Genomic DNA, 7,169 nt, shown 5'->3' with positions numbered 1-7,169 from the left:
AAAATGTAAAAGAAAAGAAGAAAGAAAGAAAGAAAGAAAGAAAGAAAGAAAGAAAGAAAGAAAGAAAGAAAGAAAGAAAGAAAGAAAGAAAGAAAGAAAGAAAGAGAGAGCACTTTCTACACTTCCTGCCACAGTTTCCTGCTTTGAAATCCATTCTGTTGGCTGGAAGAAAACATAGTGAGAAACCACCCACTTGGCCCTTGGTCATGGACCCACACGGGCTGTCCCAGAGGTGTCCCTGTCCTGTGTGCACCGGGCCAGGACCTCACTGCCGCTCCTTCAGCATCGAGGCAGGTTCACTGCTTACAACGTTGCTATGACGCCAGCTGCCCGGTACCCAGCAGAGCCAGCTCTCCGCGGTCTCGCCACCTCCCAGGTGGCATAGAAGGCTCCCAGGCCCCTCTGCTCTCGGGAACTGTGGTGTCGCTCCCTCTGTCTGCTCTTTTCCCAGTTCAGGTGGAGATGCTCCAAACTCTCCTAGTGGACTCCTGGCTGTAGAGTTTGGGCGAGTTACTTCACCTCTCCTGCCTTCGCTCCTTTACCTGTAGATGGGAACTTAGCCACACACAGTAACGTGTACCTGGCCTGCCAGGCACTGCTCTGGGCACTAGAGACATCGCAGTCAACAAACCCAGACAAAAACAGATCTTCACGGGGCATTCTAGCAATACTAGCAATACCACCCTGTCAGGGTTTCCAGCGAGCTCACTGAGTGCATAGATCCGGCTCTGAAAGATCCCTAGTGCGCACTTAGGGATCCCCCAGTAAGTGCAGTTTTACGTGTGATTAGCGATTCATCTGAAGGGAGCATGGTTTGCCTTCAGGAGTCTAAGCTCAAGAATCCTTTCCTTTTCTGTGGCTGGGCTTTTGGAACTAACAACCAGAAAGAGAAGTGGTTATCGTTTCCGTTTTTCACCTTGCTTCACCCTCTCCTGAAGAACGCACAGAGCCAGCTATGAGAACACGCCGGGTAAAACCTCCTAAATGATTACCTCAGGACGCTGTTCGAGCCCGTGCCACGATTTCTTCATGCTGTGCCCTTTATCAGCACCCCGGGCATCTAGGTTGGTCTGCCTGAGAAATAACTGAACACTGTCAGCTCAGGCGGCAGTGTCCACACTGTGACCCTCTGATGGCACATATCTTCGTTTTCTCCAACAGCCTCCTAATTGGAAAACTCGATCCTGCGGTGTGTCCTTAGCGAATTTTCCTAACTCCTGTTCAAAATCCATCGTTCAGTCCAACTCCAGTTTTGTTCTATCTCCTCGTTACCCAACCTGTGTAGTCACGTGGCTGTACGAGGTGGTGCTGAAACGTTTCAGGCTGGAGTCAGGATGGTGTACACGGAATCTCAATTCCGCTGTTCACGGACTCTGGAACTTGGGGCAGACCCTGATCCTCTCAGCATCTGTTTCCTCATGTGTAAAATGGTGACGATCAAAGTTCTTCCTTTCAAGAGTGGGAAGGATGAAATGACAGTGCCGCGCTTAACAGGTCGGACTGCGTGGTCAGTATCACACATTTGTTTTATAATGGAAAAAAGAATATAATATTACCCAGATAGTAGTTCTCTTTGTTTATTTTGGTAAAAAGGAAGTATTCAGACAAAGCAGTTTCTCCTTTTCTAGCTGCTTGTTTGGCCAGGAAGGAAGGCCCAGGAGAAGCCCACAAAATTTCCCATCTGTGGCTTCTGGAGTGTTTTGGTTTAGCTTGGTATATTTTATTTAATAAAACTGTTTCCTGTTCATCATTAGTTTTTAGGACACTATAAAGATATAAAATTATTTAAATCTGAGGTTAAGAAGCAGTAAATAAACAATATGTTTTCCATTCTGCTTCTAACCTATGTAGGTCATTGAAATACTTTCTTTGTGTCTGTGTTTTCCCAGATTTCCATAGTGATAACTGTTTTTCTTATCTGTCTCTTCAGACACTGTAAAGATCTCCAAGATTGTGAGTAAATATTTCACTATGTCGCCTTTTGGCTAAAGCAGGACTCTCAGACGTGAACAAATACTAACGTAAATAGCTAAAATTTAAGTTGTGTGAGTCAGTGATCACCTAGCCTGATAAAGTGCTCGTCTCTCCTTTCGTGCCCACCCAACATCACAAATGGTGTGTGTATCCTTGAGCGTCGTTATGTAACTGACTAGAACGTCTGATAAAACCACTCACAGATATAAACATTCCTCAAACATTTGAATCCTGTTCATGAGATTTTATGTTTATCCTTCCACCAAGGACAGAGAAAACAGGGCCAGCATGTGACGTGGTGGTTAAGGTGCTGGACTCCCACATGGCTGACTGTGCTTCAACTCTCAAACCCTGGCTTGAAAATCATGCCGGGAACATGTGCATGTGTGCCCAAAATCCCAGTAGGAGAGTAGAGGAGGAGGTTGTGGTGTGGCCGTACATCTTGAGGGGGATTTCTCACTTTCCTTTTCAGTGTTTCTCTCTCTCTCTGTCTCTCTTGGGTGAGCACACACCCCCTGTGGCAAAAAAAAAAAAAAAACTAATAAAAAGAAGAGGGGAAACAGGGCCAGCCCCTCTAGCCTAGTGGTTAAGGGAGCCAGAACTCACATGGCTGACTGCGATTTGAATTCCTGCCCTAGTAGCTTAAAAAATACACTGCATGTATAGTGTATGTCCCCAAATCCCAACAGGATGGAGAAATGGAGAAACGATTATGGTGTGACCACCCATCCCCCCTGAGCAGATGATTTCTTGCTTTCTGTCTCTCTTTGTCTTTCTGGTGAGTGCATGTATCCCCTGGTAAAAAGAAAAAAAAAGAAGAAGAAAGATAATAAAAACTAAAATTAGTAAGTTAACTTGTTTTTAAAAGTTTGCCACAATCAGTTAATGTCACCTCTGTGCTAATACAACTTGGACCATAGGGGGAGGACCATGCACTAGCTCCCACCTCTTCCCTCCCCCAGACTGTGATCCTGAAAGAGTCACCTCTCTTCTCAGAAGCTCAGCTTTTAGAAAATGGAAGAGTTGACCCAGTGACCTCTGAAGTCGTGTCTGCTCCATTATACAATGGTATCGCTTGCCTACCAAAGCCATTTCTGTCTCATGTGACACTTGAATGCAAGCAAGTGCAGAGGGGCACAGGTGTGCAAAGTGTCTGTTCCCAGGATTCTCAGGTCAAAAGAAGGCCACCCATAACCCCAGGTCACAGGATGAATTTATTATCGAACTTTATAGATAATGCAGACAAAGTACAATTTAGAAAGTTTTGTTTTGTTTTTTAGTTTGCCAGAGGTTGCATGCACTCACTGGAGAGAGATAGAGAGAGGGGGAGGTGAGAAAGCACCTCCCCATGGGGCATGGTCATACCACCATCCCTTCTCTGATTCTCTCTCCTTTCAGGATTTTGGGCATGCATGCACACACCCATGCTTGGTGTATTTCTCAAACCTCCAGGTCCAGACCTTGAGCGATGTAGTTGGCCACAAAATAAGTTGTTGGGGAAATCATGGCATATTTTTCCTTTTTTTAAAAAGAATTATTTATTTACTTTTTTCCATTTGTTATTGTTAGCTTTTTGTTTGTTTTTTTTGTTTGTTTGTTTGTTTTGTTTTGTTTTTTTGATGAGAGAGAAAAAGAGAGAAAGGGAAAGTGAGAAAGCAAGCCACCAGGTCCGGGACTTGAACCATGGTTGGCCATGTGGGAATCCAGCGCCCTTATCTACCACACCACCTTCTGGCCCTGACATATTTTTCTATGCCAAAATGCATCATGAGTTTCCTGATGACCCAATCATACCCACCATCAAGGCCAGAGTGTGGCCCATACACATTTCAAAAATAAATTAATCTGGGAACCAGCAGTTGGCGTAATGGCTATGTCGCTGGACTCCCACGTAGTCGACCGCGGTTCGTGTCCTGGACCCGGTGGCTTAAAACTCACGCCGGGCACGTGTGCGTGCGTGCCCAAGATCCCGAGAGAAGAATGGAGGAGAAGGGATTGCGGCGTGGCCATCCCCCCTGGGGGGAGGATTCTCACTTTCTGTCTCTATGTCTCTCTCTGTCTGTCTGCCGAGCGCACACGCCCTACAGTGAAAATCTCTCAAAAAAAAAATTAATCTGAGGATGTGTGTTTTCCTTATGAAATCTATAAAATGGAGATTTTGGAGGCTATGTCAGAAAACTTCCAGGACTCTACAGAGGACTAAGAATAAATAGCAAACACGGACATTTGAGCTTATCACATACCCGGCACTCAGCCGAAGTTTTGATTGGGTTATTGGGAAAGTCAGGACACGTTTTTGTGTAGAAAACTATGTCATGACTTTCCCAGTGACCCAATAAGTCACCCGAGTCTCAGAACGGCAAGCAACATCTAACACCTGAACCAGCTTGCCAGCGGTCACCCTCTGTATTACTGCACTAGGTTGCCTGAAAAATATAGATGACAAGGGTAGAGGAAGACAAGCAGGCTGCTCTCATCTGCGGAGCATATTTCTTAGGATTGTCCCACTCTCTTGAGCCTACCTGAACATAGCAAGTGCATTTTAGATCTAAATGCTCTCTCCTAAGCAGGTTTGTTTTTTTTCACCATTTCATTCTGGAAATTGGTTTTGTATGCCTTCATATCAAACACATAGGATTTCTGAAAAAAAACACTTTCGGACTAGCTGTGAGGTCAGAAGAGGAAGTTCCTCAGAACAAAGGAAATCAAGACCTCTTGGTTTCTGCTGACACAGATAACAGCTGCTGCCCTGCGCCTCCAGCTGAAAGGAGAATTCCACAGTGAAAGAAGAGAGGACAACGGAAATTCGATGAAGCTTCAATCCTTAAGCACAAACCTACACAAGAGTATGAAAAAAATACAGCTTTTATAAGCAAAGGAGAAGCAGTTTTTATTTATAGCTAAAGAACAAAAAGATCCACAAAATAATGAACATTATTAGGCTCAAAATATTTTTCTGGCCTCCAGGATATAGCTCTGCTGCATGAGTACTTGGGTTCCTCAAAAGGCCGACCATGCAGAGAAAAAAATACCTGCTGTTTCTGAAATGCTGAGCCCCAGCCAAGGAAGATTAGAAACGACCTATCTTCTGAGAGTATGTACATTTTGTTAGTGTAAACAGGTTCAGTACTCCATGGGACAGTACGGTCCTCAATTATAACTAACCATCAAAGTTTGAAGAAAAGATAAGATCCAGTAATGTCAGTAGGCTGGGGGTGTGGGAGAATTGACAGAAATGGTTCAAAACTGCCATCTGTGAACACCAACTGAAAGATGATGAGTAAATGTGATTCTGAAATCCTTCCTAGATGTTAGCACAGACCCTAAGACCCAGTAACAAAGGTCAGCCACAACAGCCCTGGGATAGAGGCAACTTCTGTGTACTCACTGGGGTGGATTTGATCAATCTTTTGGCTTTTCCTTTTTTTCCTCGAAATCTATTTGTGGGACCAGCAGATGACATAATGATTATGTCGCTGGACTCCCACGTAGTCGACCACAGTTTGAGTCCCAGAACCAGTGGCTTAAAATTCACGCCAGGTGCCTGTGTGTGTGCACCAAGATCCTGAAAGGAGAATGGAGGAGAAGAGATTGCGGTATGGCCATCCCCCTCAGGGGTGATTTCTCGCTTTCTGTCTCTCTGTCTCTCCAGCAAGTGCACATGCCCTATGGCAAAAATCTCTCTCTTTTTTTTTTTTAAATCCATTAATTTTCCTCTCGAAATTCTATATTCTTTCAGTGAGAGCAACCTGCTTCAATAAGACTGCTGTTTTACCAAGGAATGAAAAGCATTCACACATGAGAGTAATAAATGAATGTCAAGCTCTCAAGTAACATCCATGCAAACAACCAAGGAGTATCGAGCACTGGTACAAGCTCTACATGATGTCTCCTATAAAGATTTGTACTTAAGACGTGTGCTTCTTAAGTTGTTGTTTTTTTTTGCCATAGGGCACATGCGATCATCAGAGAGGGAGAGAGGGAAAGTGAGAAATCACCCTTCCACACACTGGGTGTGTGTGCCCCAAATCCTGGCAGGATGGCAAAGAAAGTGTTGCGGCATGACCACCTCCCACTGGAGGGTGAGTTCCTTCTTCTCTGTCTTTTTCTGATGAGCTAACACCGTCTGACAATTTTTTTTTTAAAGAGAAAAAAGTATGCCTTGATCTCCAGAAATTGAAAGTCACTTTTTTTTTTTATTCCTTTCTTATTTTAAATGCTGGAGGTCATGAAAGAGATTGAGAAAAGAGAGGGAAGAAGAAAGAGCCTCAGTGGGGTTGGTTTTACCACAATCCTTTTTTCTCCAATCCTCTATCCTGTCAGGATCCTGGGAACATGTGTCCACACCTGTCATGAAGCCAGTGGGGCCAGAACTCGAACCCTGCTTGGTCACGTGGGATCTGGCTTCTTCTCTCCTTCCTCCGCACAGTACCTAATTGAAGCAGGCCAGCTTCCAGGTTTAGCAGGATGGCAGTCATTTTGAAATGAAAAAAGCCTTCTCATGAGAACAATCTGACCAAATGCTGAGTTACAGGGAGAGCTCTTCGAGGAGTGGTCAGATGAGAAACCAGGAGTAGGTATTGGAAGTAAAATGGGAGTCAGGATAATGACTCAGGGGAAAGCGAGGCACTTTGATTGTAGTGAGGAATGATTTGCACACATTCGTAGCTCGTATCTACAAATACTGAGACTACGCTGTGCTTTTTGGAGCCAGGCAGTGCTCGCCGACTGTCTCCTTGTAACTGGTTGCAGAAATGAACTCCCTTTTCCAGCCTCTGCCTCGTGCTTCATTGACTGTGAGAAGCCGCAAATGGTAGTTTACCAGTAACATAACCACGGGGCTACCAGGTGTGTTTTGAAGATCCCTGTAGCACATGTGGCTTTTTATTGAAGTTTTAAAAATTGTTTTCTTTTTTAATATTCCTATCTGATTTTGTGCGATTGGTTACATTTCCAAACTTGTCATTCCCCAAAAGGCTGGTTAAGCGGGACATATTGACAACACATGTTAATCCACCTCCCTTCCCATACCCCACTACAAAGACAGCGAAGGTAAGCAAATGTGTAACCACCAGGACACAGAGAAAGGTATAGAGTGTTGCTCTTGTCCAGCGGAGGAGAGAGTGGACGAGGGGCTGTTGACTGAACCGTGGGGTCAAAATGTGGTGGCCAAGGCAGCTGGGTCCCATCATGGC

The sequence above is a fragment of the Tupaia chinensis genome, unplaced genomic scaffold, assembly GCF_000334495.1.
Source record: "Tupaia chinensis unplaced genomic scaffold, TupChi_1.0 Scaffold143631_1, whole genome shotgun sequence".
NCBI classification, from domain to species: domain Eukaryota; kingdom Metazoa; phylum Chordata; class Mammalia; order Scandentia; family Tupaiidae; genus Tupaia; species Tupaia belangeri.
Note: the sequence above shows the minus strand (reverse complement) of the source record.